The 16,459-nt window shown below is 33.3% G+C and overlaps 1 protein-coding gene across 1 annotated transcript in view; it reads right to left on the bottom strand.

Moving 5' to 3' along the window:
* SEMA3A (sema domain, immunoglobulin domain (Ig), short basic domain, secreted, (semaphorin) 3A) overlaps positions 1-16,459 on the bottom strand; it is a 202,311-nt gene that overhangs the window by 90,732 nt on the left and 95,120 nt on the right. The window lies entirely within an intron of this gene.

Raw genomic sequence — 16,459 nt, 5'->3', positions numbered from 1 at the left:
GTGGTGGTGGTGGGGGTTGGGGGAGGAATGCCTTTCTGAGCACTCTTTTCAGAATCAGGTGCACTAGCGGATAAATTAGGTCAGAATATGCATGCTTTTTCCAGGAGCACATTAACTTGTCCACAGGCTGAAATAAAATAGCTTCTTTGGCAATTTCTAGTATTCACATAAAAGTATTTTCTATCTTCTTAGAATAGTAAATGGTGTTCATTTATGGGACACTTTAAAATTTAATATTTCTGATGGAGCTAATGGCAGAGTTTCAAATTATGACTCTTAAAATTCATTTGGGTTAGGGAGGAAGAGTGAAATAAAAAGGAAACAAAATGTGTTCCTCATTTTTATTACTGTGAGTGAGAATTACTGATTCCATGTACTTGGTACTTAGTTATCCTCTGGCAAGAACGGCTCTTTAGCTGGATTCTAAAGTTTACATGGCGGGGTAATTTACAGGGTTTCTCAAAATTTTGCTAAGTTGTAGTGCAAGGACAGTGATTAGAAGGCAGGCCCAGCCAGGCCAACGATTGGCTCGCCACTTAATATCTTTGAGACGCAGGTTCCCCAAAATCAGTGTTGGTAACTGACTTGTTTATTGAGAAAATTTAAAAGAATTAAAGAAAGCCTTTATAAAGCAGCAAGCAACATAAAAAACACACAAATATAATTTATTTGTATTATATTAATACTTCTCATATTATCACTGCAACCAAAGAATATGAAAATTAAACAAACATTATCATTACTGTAATTTTTCCTAATATAATTTGAAAGAACTATTACCCAAAGACAGTTATATTAGTCATGAAATTACAAACTTGTTTACAATATAAATTTTTTTTATTTTATTGTTTAAAGTATTACAGATAGTAGTAGATATGTCTCCTTCCCCGCCCCCCGCTTTGACCTTCCCCCGGCCTCTCGTACCTCCCAGTACATGCCCTCACCCCACTCCCCAGTGTCTTGTGTCCATTGGTTATGCTTATATGCATGCATACAAGTTCTTCGGTTGATCTCTTACCTCCCTCCACAACACTCCCCAGCCTTCCCACTGTAATTTGACAGTCTGATTCTGATTTATTACAGGCACTTGAATATTAAGATTATAATATTAAACTTATTGGAATATGCTAAGAAAAAGCATAGACGAACCTCTTAAGAAATATTTGGATGTATTTTGATAAAAATTAGGAACTAATCCAAAACAGATATGCTTAGTGAAAGATATATACTCTATTGCCACAAATCATAAAAATATTATTAATGTTTGTATAAATGATTATTTATCACAGGTTAGAGGTAGCAGCAGGGAGAATTGGTGGTGTGGTTGAAAACATTGTCATAAATATTATAAATTTATTGTCCTCTTAAGACATTTTCCAATACTGACAAAGATGGAGGAGCTATCTCTCAAAGTATGAGACACTTGATATCTGGGATCTTGTGTCCAAGTTAATAAGACAATGGCAAGGTAGACGAGAAGTACTTCCAACCTGGTGTTTAGTATTTGATTTACAAAGTAAAGGATTAGAGTTCATAGGAAGAGAGGTTAAGCCTGTCAGTTATGGTTCAAGAGAAGATGAAAATCTATCCTTCGTCATGGTATCAGGCCATATGTTCAAAGCAGGCCTTCTTCTCCCTTCCTTCCCCCCCCTCCACTTTAAATGTAATTCTTACCCAAATTTCTGGGTATCTACCATGTAATTATTATATATTCTTATATGATTCTATTGAAGGGTAAAGAATTGAATTTTCTTTCCAGCCTAGTGAGCTGGAATAAATAAATTTCATTTTGAATAGGGAAGTAAAAGAGATTTCCCTAGGAAGTCTAGAATAAATAAATTTCATTTGAATAGGGGAAGTAAAAGAGATTTCCCTAGGAAGTCTAGAATAAATAAATTTCATTTTGAATAGGGAAGTAAAAGAGATTTCCCTAGGAAGTCTAGAATAAATAAATTTCATTTTGAATAGGGAAGTAAAAGAGATTTCCCTAGGAAGTCTAGAATAAATAAATTTCATTTTGAATAGGGAAGTAAAAGAAATTTCCCTAGGAAGTCTAGAATAAATAAATTTCATTTTGAATAGGGAAGTAAAAGAAATTTCCCTAGGAAGCCTAGAATAAATAAATTTCATTTTGAATAGGGAAGTAAAAGAGATTTCCCACATACAAATGTTTGTTGTGTAAACTTTATACCCATTACACACAGTAATGGGGTCCAAGTGTGTTGAAATCAGACAGAGCTGGGTATTATCCCTGGCTCTGCCTTTCATTTGCTCTGGGCCTCAGGCAATCCCTACACCCTTCTGAGCTCAGATTCCTCATCTGTAAACGGAGTATAAGAAAATCTCATAGGGTTTATGTGAAGATTCACTGTAATAAATTACATAAAATAATACTTAGTGTGCCCTTGAAAATATTTATTAATTTCCTTTTTCTACAGTTTTGTTTATAGTTGGCACAAGAAAATCAAGCTTTCTTATACTGATCGATATGTTTGTGCCACAGTGGAAATACTTGCCTATATTTTCATCATTGGAAATTAGGACATGTGTTTAAAATACATGTGAATGCTTTGAACACTGAAAATGCATTGAAAATTATTCTTTCTTATATTTAAACAGGAGTCTAGTTCAAAAGCTTTCTTAAAAATGTTATTAAATATAACATGTATGAAAATTCTCAATTAATAAGACTACCTTTTTAATATGTCTGATAAATTTAATGGGATTGATATTAAAGAGACATAAATATTGCTCTTCCTGTTATCTTGTAAGACCTATTAGATATATGAAGATATTAATTTATTACACATGAACTCTGTTTTAATATAATTATTAGCATCCTATGTCGTCACATGTAGACATGTGACATAGAAAACTGTCCAGTTGTACTTGTTAGGCCTTTTGAAATCTTATTGCTACTCAATGATTTTCTATTTTAAAGAGTATTAAATAGATCACATATGCAAATAATGAGACCAAAATATCCCAAGAACAATGTACACAAACTGTATAGTTTATGTCTTACTTGGGCTGAAATGGTTTCCATTTTTAGTAATACATGAACAAAAATCTAGCTGCATAGATTCTAATTGCTTTAGCAGATACTATGAGTATATCATATAAGTTACTGTGCCATATTTTATTACATGATTGCATCAATTTTCAGCAACTATTTTTAACTTTTGAGACCACTCTTTCCCCTTTGTCTTGTGGATTTCCTGAGTGTTATTAGACTGAGGTGAGGTAAGGCATTAAAGGAAATAATAACTGTGCTTAATGTCTAATCCAAAGTCTTATAAATTATAAACCATGGATGACATCATGGCAATATATTTCCTAAATCTCAATCTTGTCCAAGTAATAAGGTTAGGTAACAAAATTGTAATTTTAATTGTTTTATGTAACAATTAAAACATAAGTGACATTTCTAAAAAAGACAAGAGTAAGAAAATCCTACATTCTATATGATAGAATGACCATTTTGGGTGAGAAACTATATAAAATATGTAAAGTTCAATAGTTAGTATTTAAAACTATATGCTATTTTTTTTTTTCACACACACAAAAATGCCTTGATTTCCAGCTATACTGAACTATCAAGTACTCCCTGGTCATACCATGGATTTTTTTTTATTTTTGTAACCCCCGCCCCCCCCATCTCCTGCTCAATTCTCAACCCCAGGGTGAACTTTCTTTCCTTCAGTGGTTCTCAACCTTCCTAATGCCGTGACCCTTTAATACAGTTCCTCATGTTGTGGTAACCCCCAATTTCATTGTTACAAATTATGTAATTATATATGTGTTTTCCGATGGTCTTAGGCGACCCCTGTTAAAGGATCATTTGACCCCCAAAGGGGTCGTGACCCACAACTTGAGAACCACTGCTTTAAGGCTAAGTTAAAGTTACTTCCTAGGAGAAGTCTTCTGAAATTCCTGTAGATATAAGTTATTAGTTTCTTTTGTGCATATCCTAATTACAATAGTACACAGACAATGACTATACTGGGTAAAACTATTGACTTCAGCAAAGAAGGGATGTAATAGGATCTCATAGAAAATATTGGGGCATATTGTACTTTGCCAAAGGGAGATCCTTTTGTGGATTCAATTCCTCTGAAATTTATATTTTCTAAAAAGGTGACTCTATGATCTGTGATATGCAATACTGTAGCCATGAGCCACATGTGTCTATTTAATTTACTTGGTTAAAATTAAAATTCACATTCCTCAGTTACCCTAGCTACATTCCAAGTGCTCAATGGTCACAGAGGCTTTTGAATACCAGTACAATATTGCAGAGATACAAAGATTTCCACTGTCATGGAAGTCCTATTGGACAACATAGCTCTAGATCCTGAATCTTATTCTCTTAGCAGGAGAAAGTAGAATCAGTAATCAAAGAGCTTCCAAGGAGAGAAAACTTATCATCAGTTCATAGTCATAGTAGAAAAAGTCCATGAATAATACTAAAAACACTAGTTAGATTTTTTTTTATTAACCAGGGTTTATGCTAAGTAACATTTAATGATAGTGCAGATGAACAAATAAATATTCTGTATTTTCTTGTATATCATTATTTTTTAATTTGAATGACTTTTCTCTAATCTATACAGGTACAAATTTTACCCATACTTCAAAGTTTAGGTGATGACACCCAGTCCAATAGACGTTCATTGATTTTTCCCAACAGAAAACATGTTTGTAGAACTTGCATAGCAACATATTCATACTCTCTTTCTGACATTTGTTACCTTCATCCTTGATATTCAATATTGCAGGTCTTCTGTTTTTGCTATTAAATTGTTTGAGGGCAAGAGACAAATATAATTCAATACATTTCTATCTATACTAAGATATAGCTTTGCATGAGCTAAATCACAATAAAAGATCCAATGACAAATCAAAGATGAGTTTACTCTTATTACAAAAGATAAAAAATAAAACCTAATGACAAAGAATATAACCTTACAGTCCCTTTGCTTTCATATCCCTGTTCCTCTTTAATTTTCATCAGGCCTTGTAATTCTTCACTTATCTATGTATATAAAAGGTTAAATGTCCATCTGTCTGACTGGTAGCTATGACACGCACTGACCACCAGAGGGCAGATGCTCAATGCAGGAGCTGCTATGATGCGCACTGGCCTTTTAAAAATAAATGGCACCACAGACCTGGAGCCAACAAACCAACACTTGGCTTCTCCCAAGTGGGACACAGGCCATGCCACCAAATTGAATCCAACACTGCCAAGACCCCATGGCACAAAATGTGGCCCACAACCCAGCCCAGCCCGGAAACGGTCACTGTAGGCGATAGGTAATGACATCATGTAGCAACACCCGGCTTCCTCTCCCTAGCGACTAGCCTCCTTGGAGTTTCTTCAGCCCAGGAACCCGACTTGCTTTATACTATAAGCCATTTTACAGTTTAACCAAAAGTTTGTGAAGCGTTTTCCCATGCCTCATCTCATTTGATCCTCACAGAAGTCCTGGAGTAGGTAGATAGGACACTCGGTAGAATCCTATTTTCTTTTTATTAGCAAGACGCAAATAGCAATATTAAAATATTCCTTCTAATTAATTTCCTTTCAATGTGCATGAATCCATGCACCAGGACACTAGTTATTAATACTAAGCTTATTAATGGATTACCCTCCTTAGTAGAGCAATCTTCATTGAAAGTTAAATATTATCATAGTATTTGTTTTTAGAACAAATCTTTCTGATCAATGTAATATCCCATCCTGTAATATCTCTTTCTGATCAATGTAATATCCCATCATTCCATTACAACTGGGTTACATGATCATTTGATCATTTTTTACTTTTAACATCTCTGGGATATAAGAAAGTGTAACAGCAAACTGGAAATGCTATTTAGGCTTGCCAAATGTAATTTTCTATTTATCAAAACACATAATTACTTATTGGTATTTTCATCTTTACACTTATTTTAGAACTTTCTAATTTATATATTTTCTGAAACACTAATTGATGCAGCAAATATATATTTAGCTGTGACTATGTAAGAATTATGTTTGGAATGTGAAATATGTAATCGTTCAATTCAAGGAGTGTATAAGAACTTACAACAACATTGTACAATGATAATACCTATGATATTATTTTTATAAAGTATTTGGTAGCTATCCCACTTAACATTGAACACATGCAAAGTGCTATTGATATCCTAAGACCTCAGGCATATTATTTCACTTAATATTCACACAACCCTACTATTATTATACCAGTTTTTATAGATGAGAAACTGAAATAGTTTAAATAGAATACTTAAAGTTGTAAAGCTCATAAGTGATGGAGTGAGAATTTAATAACAGCACTGTCTCTTCCTAAATTCACGTTTTTAACCATACCATAAATCTTATGTGAGATGTACCCTAAAATAGTAGAAACTGGAAACACAGGAGTTCAAAACTGGAGAGAGAGAGACTTTTCTCTCCAGTATATGTAAAAGGCTTTATTTGATTTAGTCCTTGAAAGATGTATTTTGGTGGGAGATGAGTATGTCTATGTGTGTATGTGTGTGTGTAGGTGGTGGGTGCATAGTCAGAGGAGCTCAGAGAGAGAAGACAGAGAAAAGCAGGGAGGCAGATTATTCTATCAAGAGGAAACAGCATGACCAAAAGCCCTTCAAAAATAAGTATAATTCATATTTAAGATATAACATGAACTTCAGTTTAGACAGTGAAAATATATACACATATTAAGAGATAAGACTGAATGTAAATTTGGAATCAAACTGTGGAAAGTTTTCTGTGCCAGAATAAGCAATTTAGTCTGTATTCAGAAGGTGTCAGAGACACAGTGATAATTTTAGTTGGAGAACAATAGCATCAAAGAGGTGTAATATCATGATGGATCCGACGGTGATGTGTAGGATGGGTTAGAAACATACAAGCCTGGTGGCAGGAAAAGAACTATTGCCATGACCTGGAGAGCGAGGGAAGTTGGTCTTCTTACACGGTTTAAAGGAATTTTGCATGTTGTGACTTGGTTAAATCATTTAGCTTCTCTGTAGCTCACATTTCTTAATTTCTGTTGCATCAGAATCCCTATTGAGATCCCAACAAATCTATGAATGCTTCCCCATGAATATTAAAGCTAAGCATACATACTGTATGTAAGCAATCTTTAGAGTTTATTGACTTTATGTAGTCATGATAAGAGGTTCCTAATTAGTTATCCCCCAGAGACCTTTGCATTTCTAACAGGATGTGATTCTATCGTACTTTCACTCTGACCTTGGACATTTGCTTCTGCTGTCCTTTGCCCCCCTCCTTGAACATAAATATAGAGATTTTCCAGATTTTTTAAACCCATTTTTATTTTCATTCACTACACACTAATATTTGGAACTTATTTTATTTTTATAAATTCAGCTATTAAACTTTTGCCCCAATTCCTCTGCTATTCTAATCAAACTTGGGTTTCCTGGCCTGGATGGAATCTGCGTATTTTCCATAGTTGTTTCAAAATTGAGAGCTATTAAGAGTCCTTGGATCTTCAAAGGAATATAGGAGCAATTATGAATAATAAACTTCAAAAAATTACTCTGTCAGAAATAGTTATTTAACAATATACATTGCGGGGAGATACAAAGGAAATGTAACCTGGTCTTCATCAGTGAGTGCTGAGAAATTTAAAAAATAATGCTATGTGAATAGAGCAAGTATAATTTTCTGCCCTGATTATAATGTATCAACCCTGCCTCAGGTCTAACTATGGGCCATATCATATTAAAATTTTGTGTTTCCCTACAATAAAACAAACAAAAATTATGCAAGTAAGTGACTGTTGATGAAAGAAGAAATTCATTAAAAAGTAAGCTCAAGGAAAAACTATACCTGTAAGGCTTGAGTATATTAAAAATACCTTTCTTTCATAATCACTAATAGTTTTGAGTATTTTTATATGTAGAATAATTATAATATTTGGTTTTAAATTCAATCCAAATGTAATTGTTTGAAGCTAAAATATTTTAAAGCAATAATTATAATTATTATACTTAATAATTGCCACTATTTTATTTTTAAATATATACTTTGGCAAAGACATGTTCCTCAGGAAGTATAGCTACAAAGCCCACTATATCATAACTGTTTTGATCAAAATGTATTTTATCTATTAAATTGAACAATAAAAATACTCCAGTTATATATATAGTTCAGTTTAATATTCATGAAATATTTAATACTTTAAACAATAAAGAACTTAAAGAAAAAATATTCATGATACATATGACCAATCTCTAGTTAAATTCAAGCAGACTTTTTAAATTGAATACAGATACAGTTTTTGTTTCTGAGAAATTCTTAGGATCCAAAATGGAAATAAGGATAACATTATCAGGGCAGACAACATTTCCATAAAGTTCATCTACAGTTTGAACCTGAGTAGAGATGCTTGGCCCCTGGCTTTATTGATTTCAATTTTTATTGTGTCTGTTCAAGCATTGCTTTAGAATAGTGGAAATCTTACCTGTGAAATCGGTCTCCAGAGATTACATGGTTTTTCTGTGACCCAGAATTTTCCTGTTATTTGACCTTTAAAGTATATGCAGTAAAAATATTGTTTATGAATGATGAAACCTAGATTCTATGACCCAGTGTGCCAATTATTGATTATGTGTTTTAAAACAAGTCTTTAAATCACTCAAGAGTTAATATTCTTAACTATGAAATAAAAACATTCCACAGAATTACCTCAAAGGTTAAATATCATAATGTATATTAACAGGGTATCATGCTTTTGCCATATAGAAATTTAGTTTATTATCATTTTAATTATCATAAATAAAATAGAAATAGTACAACTCTGCTTCGATAGCATGTTGATAACTCATTTGCTATGATAATAGCTAATATCTCTTAAGCAACCATCAGCTAAGTGCTTGTTGGTATTTACTTTTTTTATCCTTACACTACCTCTTGAAATAGGATGATTATTCTAATTTTGTAGATGAAGTAACAAGACAGAAAAAAGGACTTGCCTTAAGTCACACAGCTAGTATATAGCAGAGCCAGGTAACCTGTTTCCAGGAATTATAAAAAAGGAGGAATTATAAAACTCTAATTTTGTGTGTGTTTGATTTACACAACCAAGTTACTTTATAAACACATCATACATTATAGTGTTGAACAGAATATCTCTTAACTCAGCTATGCATTTGAATTGACTATGTTACTATTAATAAAGACAAGTCGAAGGAATTACCCAATTTATAACTTTATTTTCAGAATATATGAAGTCACTTTGTTTTCAAGTGTGTGAAAAGTTAGTATTACTTTATTCATTGTCCTTCTAGTAACAGTATGTACATACATACAGTTCATACAGCTGGGTTAAATAGTATTTGCCCTCAAAATTTAAGGGACATGAATTTATCTGGATTCCCCAAATAAACAGTGACATAATTCATCTGCTTTTTGTCATCATTAAAATTAATAGTATAAACCGAGGAAAAGAGAAAGCATATGTGTTCAGACTTCATGCAGATTACAGTTTAATAAGAGCTTAATTTGAGTTTATGCAGATATCACATACCTGTCATGGTATAATTATTCAGCTATGAATGCCTGTTAACTCCCAAGGTATATAACAATGAAAGAAAAATATTCTATATTGGCTAGAATGAGAAATTCCAGAACTTGAACAATTTACTCTAATGTTTTGCCCCAGTGAGACCTGATCAAGTAAGCTCAAAGAGTGAACATACGGTCCAACAAAAAATAAAAAGTGGAACATTTCACTTGATCTTTCCACTTAATTTTAAGTCTTCTAATTTAAAAACCAGTAATTCTTATTTACCATCTTATATTTTCATATAGCATCAGTGTTTTTTAATCTAAATTTTGAAAGTACAGTTATTATGTTTATCAATTATTTTTATAAAAGTGTTTGTCACACCCATGATTAGAAAACACTGGGAAATTTTATCAATGTAAGTATGTCAATACAAAGGAGCATATGTACTGTAGAAGAATTGGAATCTACTTTTATGGTTACTTTACATTTTAAGATTTTTAAATAGATACCATCTGGGAAGTAATGAGGGCAAGAGAATTAACACTTTATTTATATTAAGCTTTGTTTTAGCAAAGGCTTGTCATTCAAGTGTCATAATCAGATGATGTAAATAAAAGCTTTTCTTTCAGCAAAGTAGCAAATATTTTAAAAATAATTACTATTTAGGTAAAGGTATTGAAGGAGAGAGACAATTCTGGTATTTCTTGGTGAGGATATAAATTTCAGAGAATAATTTGGGACTTAGGAAGATCCTTAAAGTGTCCATAAACTTTATCTTGATTATTTTGCTCTTGGAAATACATACAAATGCAAAAGAAAAAAAAAAAACAAGAAAAAATGTAAAGCAAGAAGAGGTTCATCATGGTATTTAGAATTCTGGAAAAATATTTAAATGTGGGGAATGGGGGAACTTATATGCATAGCCCATGGACATAGACAATAGTGTGGTGAAGGCCTGGAAGGGGCGGGAGCAGGGTGGAGGCGGTCAAGGGGAGAAAAATAAAATAAACAAAGGAGACATCTATAACACTTTCAACAATAAAGATAAATTTAAAAGAAAATGCCAATAAGAAGGGAACAGGAAGCAATGGCATATCTACAAAATTGTATATAATGTGGGTGTTAAAATAGATGTTTATATTAAATATGTTATAATACAGCCCTCCCTCTGTATGCATGAAGGGTTGGTGGCAGCGGCCCCATTATTACCAAAAACTGAGGATTCAACCAATCACCAATATAGAGGGCTGACTGTTCCTAGAATTAATACTTCTGTGAAGTCATTGGAAGCAATAGGTAGTAATGGAACAACTATGTAAGCAAAACTTAAAGGAAATGCATTAAAATTTTGTCTTTAAAAAGTTATTTGGTATTTTTCCTATTTATCTTGATTTTTCTATTTTTAATATTTTATATAATGTGCATGCAGCACATTATTAACAAAACAGTCTCCGTATCCTATTATCTAAGTAAATATTTAAATTGGCAGTGTCTGGACTGAATCTGACCCACAGGCATCCTTTATTTCCTTGACGTGGGGTTTTGATATCTTGAATTTGAATGCCTTTCATGAGACTTAGGACTTTTTCTCCTTATTCTTTTTACATTTCTTCTTTCATCTCTATATGTTACCCACATGGCCACTGTGGACATTTGAGTTTGTAACCCTTTAAGCACTTTACTTTGATCACCACCAAATACATTGGATTTACCATTTGATATTCCCCATTTTTCAGATTTATTTCAAATAAATAAATAACAAATTCCTCAGAAGGTCTGTAGTCATATTCTCATCTCATGATGGAAGTACTACGAGGGTTAAGAATGAATTATGGTTAAACACAGAAGTAAATGGGAAAGTCACTCAAAGTGACTTGAAACTTTGTCATAGTGTCATACATCCCCAATGCTTTTCACTTAGTCTTTTTATATAATTAAATTGATCCATATACGCACTGCTGTTTAACAATATGTTTCTGCGTTATTAGAAAATGTATTGACCATGTCACATATTTACAACTAAAGTATTTATCCAGAATCCTAAAAAGTTAAACATTAAGGCTGTGACTACTGAAATATATAAGCAGAACAGTCCTCAAAAAAGTACTCAGATACTGAATGGCTTCTTTTACTTTCAAATTAATTAGAATAGAGAAAATCTATATCACATGTTGAGTTGACTTTTGAGTCATTATCTCTAATCTACTATAGTGAACACTTTAATTATTTATAAATAAATCTCACTGGTAGAAGACAGTTTCTGCTTATAAAGCAAGAGTTCTTTGTTTTCATATAAACAATTGTAACTACATGATTTGGAATAAATCTAGCATTTTTATTTGATTTATGCAAAAACACTTTTTTTAGAGAGCTGCTTTATTTTGTTATTTTAAAAAAGAAAAAATTTTCCCCCTGAACTTTGAGCTGAGTCTCCTATTAATTAATTTTACGCTCTCGATATGGTATATATTAGAACTCTAGTCTGTATTTGGAGACATTCAATTTTGCCAATGCCAAGGCAGTACATTTCAGGAAAAATGGAAAATTAGCTCTCTAGTTGATTAATAAAAAGGCACAACACTCATTTGCCTCAAATATCCCAATGTTTAAGTCAAAATTTCTGAACAGGAGCAATATATGGTAGAGATCTGGTCTCAACAGTAAGTGAATTACTTTTGTCTTTATAGATACAGACTGTCAAGTAGTTTCAAAACCAACTTGTAAGCTGCTATTCGTTGTCATTATCCTTGGTCAGAGATAATGCCATCAGAAAAAATAAAGTTACAGGATGTTGAACCTGAAAATGTCTATGTAATGTGATGCCTAACTATGTGGGTTTCTGGAGGGATGAGAAGAATTAAGGATATGTCACTAGTAGTGAGGGAGGATGCTACATTTGGAATGAGGTATTTTTTGGCTAACTGCATCAATGGACTGACTATATAGAAGTTTAGGAGGACCGAAGGGAGGATGAGAGGGGGTGTTGTAGGAAATGAGAACATAGAAGTAGGAGGATATCCTATTACACAGAGCTTTGAAACTGATCGTAAAATCTTAGACACTGTGCTGGGGAAACACAGTAACTCATGGGCTGGGATGAGGGCGGTGAGTGAACAGAAATGGAAATGACAAATTGCCGCAAGATTGAGTAAGGAGAAATATGAGAGGAACTAAGTTGAGGAATATTCTGAATTGTGTGCTAAATGTTCTCAATGATAGCATACCTGGACATTTTGAAGTTATGATATTTTTTGCAGGCAGAAGTCCAATAACATTTACCAGAGGACAAACAATGAAAAGCCATGGAATACATTTGTTGAGCTATTTTATACTATAAAATTAACTTTATCTGAAGCATCCCGTCATATTACTCTCAATTTTTGTAGCTTCCTTACTTTGTAAAAATAAACAAAGCCATCATTCTCCACAAATATTTTACACCTCCTTGCCCTTTTAAATACAGTGGGGCCTTGACTTATGAGTGTCCCGACTAACGAGTTTTTCAAGATACGAGCAGTCTCTCAGCCAATTTTTTGCTTTGAGTTGCGAGCTAAAATTCGGGTTACGAGCCAGCTTCAGATACCCAACCTCTAGTTGGCGCAGCGAACATCACAGTGAACGCCACAACATCAGCCCAGCATCACGTGTCTCACTCGTTCACTGTTGATTTGACATACGAGTAATTTGAGTTATGAGCGCCGTCACGGAACGAATTAAACTCGTAAGTCAAGGCCCCACTGTATAAATAAGGCATAAAGGAAAAGAGGCACAATTGTGGGTTATCAAGAAGACACAGCTGGTTGTTAGTCAGAGGCTTTGACACTGTTGGTTTTTTTGGAAGAGAGAGGTACACCTGTAATTTAAATGTATGGTCAACCCAGACTACTTGCCTTGCATACAATTTTAGTGCTGTTTGGTAGTTTTGCCATTGTTGGGCACATTATCATTGCTCCAATTCCCCAAAACAAGCAGCTGCATGACATCAGAGAAGAGGTCAGAGCAATGCTGCCTCCCTTGTTTTCCTTCCCCCGTTGCTGTTGTAAATTTCCTGTGTGTGCTCTGCTTGATACTTTCATAGAACCGAGCATGAACATCAATGGCAGAAAGCCTGCTGTTGTTGGTATAGCTACTACAATCACTACTACCACTGTCCACTTGGCCAGTCCCTTCTCCAGGACTAGAGTTCAATCACAGCAGCACAGGTTTGAGACCAAAGGAAGATGCTGGGTCCTGTGCCGGCCACTTGCACAGGCTCTGAAAATACAGCACCTGGGCTTGAGTCCAGGCTCTGCTGCTTTGTAGTTGTGTGACTGACTTTCACCTCCCGAAGGCTTTCCCCTTATGACAATAACATACAAAAGCTATGCTATTTTTTATTATTGTTATTTTTATACCATATCATATTTATATCCCTCACAAATGAGCTGTGAGGTAGGTATACTTTTCTCCATTTGACAGTTAAGGAGACTGCTTATGCCCCCGGGAATACAACTAATAATTAACAGAACTGGAATTTACAGTAATAATATGCATGGCCAAGGTATCATATTAGAAGATAGCAGACTTAACTTTCCAAGTTGTTGCCACATGAAACGTGTGATTTTTAAAATCCATAGCAAAAATAATGTGGTTTGTGTACTGAGAAAACATTCTAAGAACCAGGATCTATTATTTCTAATCTTGCTCTACCGCAAGTTGTCTTAACTTGTTTCTTCTTATGCTTAAAAAAACGATAACCAGGGGCTTGTGTAACAAATGATAGACCTGAGAAACAGGTTTGGATATGTAATCAGTAATTTATATAGTGTTTTTCATGATCCAACCGCATGCCAGGGGCTGGGGTTGCAAAACTGAACAAAACACAGTATCAGTCCTCTGGCACTTGTAGTTTTTTAAAGACAGACATTAAACAACTACTTATACAACACTCATGTAATGTTAATGTATATTATTTCTAAAAGACAATATCATATGAATGACAGGATGGTGATTGAACTTGGGTGGGGACTGGGAATGGCCTGGCCAGAGAAAGCTCCCCTGAAAGAAGGACAGCTAAAGATAAAACAGAAGTTATGTTAGAAAAATGTTCAGGAGTAACACAAAGATTGTAGTTTATAGTTAATTTCTGTTAATATTAGTATTATCTTGCAACCTTTCCTGAACACTTCATTCCTACTTAACTCTGTCCTTGAAAACCTATTGTATTTTATTATATTCGTTCATGATCGCCGGCTTTCATCTATGTTTTTGCATTTTATTTTACTCTTGTTCTGTGCCTTGTGGTATTCGACTATTTTCCAAAATGACCCTATTCATGTCTTGGTCTTCTTTAGAAATAGCTTAAATATTCTTAGGTAAAATTGGGTATTCCAGAATCAGAAATTCTATGGTACATTATACATAACTATTTTATAACTAGTCATTGTTTTATGTTACACATATTATTTATTTTCCAAATGCCTATATAGTTCTAAGGGAAGAAATTTATCTCTGATCTGTAAATCCATAATGTTGCTATCATTGTAAAATGAGCACAAAAAGTATTTGTTAAAAATGTTTGTTGATTATGACATTTTATGTCTCTAACTGGTAATTAGGATAAGATTCCTGTCTTATGTAGTTCAATTTTATTTACCACTATCATAATGTGACATGAGTGGCATTCTCTGTGTTTTGTATACTGATTATGAATATATTATCACATCTATTTAAAGATGTTAGAATATGTTATCTTCCTTTGACTATAAAATATGACATTTAGAGAAATAGTGTGAAATGCATGATCCTATTTATTGTTTCTCAACTTTCTGCCCAAGAAATGAAACCACCATGATATGAAATATTAGTTTTAGATTTCAAAAAATAAGTATGCTATAATTATCCCTTTGCTAGACAAAAATACTTTTCTGTTGCCCTAAATATTGTTTAATGGTACAATTTTTTCCAGCATTTGAAAAAGTGGGAAGGGGCTTTTATTTCTTTAAAAAAGAAAAGTTATTTGTTTAACGTTTGGGCTCATATTGAGTGAAAAAGTCATTGAAGTAAAGATCTTCCTAAGACCCAATGATGAGTCAATTTAGAGTTGTCAGGAAAAAGAATGCCACTTGGCGAAAAATTATCCATAAACAAGTATCTCACGCACCACTTTGCAGCATGTTTTCAGAGCAGTATATAATTCTTCCCCTTACATAGGAACAGAATTCTCAAGCTCGTAGTGATCTGTTTGTTTCCACTTGCAGAAGAATATACGTTTACACATATTGCCATTACTATAACTGGTACAAATTTTGTCATTTCAAAAATAAAGCAAAGTCTAGTCTTTAAGAGAGTATTTTTAACTTCATAGGTACTAATCTATAAAACTTATCAGGTATTAATATTTTAACAAATACCATATTGCAAATATTATAATTTAAATATAAAAATAGAGTGATAAACTTACTGATATTAGTGCAATTATAGGCTTGAAGATACCATTTGACAGTCTATAACCTTCAATTACTTGACTGAAATGAAATATCTAATAAAGCATAGTCATTTTTCAAAGTAGTTTAGAATTTATCATGATAAAATCATTATAAGGTACATTTTACAAACTGAGTGGTTTCTTATAACTATGCAGCTGTAGAAGTGAAAGGTTATATATGTTCTGTTGATGCAAAATTGATATTTAAATGAAATATTTAAAAATATATAGAGACAAACTAAGTAAGACATCTAAAAATTTCATTTTAGGAACCAAGATGGCAGCATAGGTAAACACCAGAGTTTGCTGCCTCGAACAACCACTTCAAAAATACAACTAAAAGACGGAAAGGACATCATCCAGAACCACAGGAAGGCTGGCTGAGTGGAAATTCTACAACTAGAAGGAAAGAGAAAAGCATACCGAGACTCAGAGGAGGCGCAGTGCG

This window comes from Myotis brandtii, unplaced genomic scaffold, assembly GCF_000412655.1.
Source record: "Myotis brandtii unplaced genomic scaffold, ASM41265v1 scaffold621, whole genome shotgun sequence".
Lineage (NCBI taxonomy): Eukaryota > Metazoa > Chordata > Mammalia > Chiroptera > Vespertilionidae > Myotis > Myotis brandtii.
Note: the sequence above shows the minus strand (reverse complement) of the source record. Positions and strands in the feature narration are given on the sequence as shown.